Genomic DNA, 1,292 nt, shown 5'->3' with positions numbered 1-1,292 from the left:
TAGTCATACCTGGGACCTCTTGAGTGAGCTGTGTAAATTCAATTTAAAATGCATGGTGGTTTAGACTCTATTGTACTTTTTCCTGACAGAAACCTAAAGGAAGCATTGACGTTTGCCTGTGATTGGATATATCTTACAATTAATGGTAAGTAAATCATTATGCCATAGTTTAGTCAGCTAAGTATATTTCTTGTGAAAATGTTTGATGATGATGAATTTGGCAATACTCGAACTCTTAAATGCTAATGAACATAGAAGAAGGGTGCATGGCAAGAAATATTTCTATATGAAGGCCTAATTTGGGAGTAAAATGGGATTTATTCTTATGAAAGTCCTGTCTTTCAAAGTAAATGTTATGAGGCCAGAGACTGTAGGTAGATTTGTCTTCAGTCACTGGTAGTGACATTGGCAAAATCTGCAGCAGAACCTGTAGTGTTGTTTGTCTGCTTGTTTGTTGTGTATGTTCTTTAGCTAAATATCATCACTAGCTACATAAAAATATAAAGCAAAAGCACTCTTCTTCAAAGCTGATATCAATGTTATTAATATTGGAAGCATAAAGTGTGTTTTGCCATAGTCCAAAAATATCCTGAACCAGCTCTTATTCCTACATTTTTAATGCTTAGAGTGCATACAACATCAAAGTGGTTTTAAAAGAATTAAACAAGTTACTAAATTGGTACACATTTTAGAACATGGACAATTTTAACCCTGGAATTGATTTCCACTGCTTTTAAGAAGTCTACTTATTGACATGTTTAGTTCATTTTTAAATTCTGAACATTACTTTTTGCTGGTTATTGACTTTTCTGTTGAGAGGGGATTTTTAGTCTTCAGAGAATAAATGCTCATATGGTTGAGTTAATTCATTTCTTGGAGTGGGACTATTAAATAAGATGAACTGATGCCAAAATATTTATAACAAACCGTGCAGTTTGTTGCCATTAAGGTGATATTTAATCTTCTTTTAATTGAAGTATGCCCTCCCCACACTGAGAGTTACTATATGTAGCTAGAGGCACAGTATGGTTCTTTTCATATATTACTGTGGCAACGACTGATATAAGAGAAGTAGTACATGGTGCTGTCTTGCATAGCAGCAATGGTCTGTCAGATATAATCTGTGTTTTTACTGATAAATTGCATTATAAGACAGTATAACCAGACTCTTTATTAAAAGTTGGGGTGGGAACTACAGATGTTTTACAGGGCCTCATTGAAAGATTAATGCTAAGAACATAGTTTATTTAGAAATGTATGTATGTTAATGAAATATCACATTCCAGGAGGGA

Source organism: Galeopterus variegatus, unplaced genomic scaffold (genome assembly GCF_000696425.1).
Source record: "Galeopterus variegatus unplaced genomic scaffold, G_variegatus-3.0.2 Scaffold11888, whole genome shotgun sequence".
NCBI classification, from domain to species: domain Eukaryota; kingdom Metazoa; phylum Chordata; class Mammalia; order Dermoptera; family Cynocephalidae; genus Galeopterus; species Galeopterus variegatus.
Note: the sequence above shows the minus strand (reverse complement) of the source record.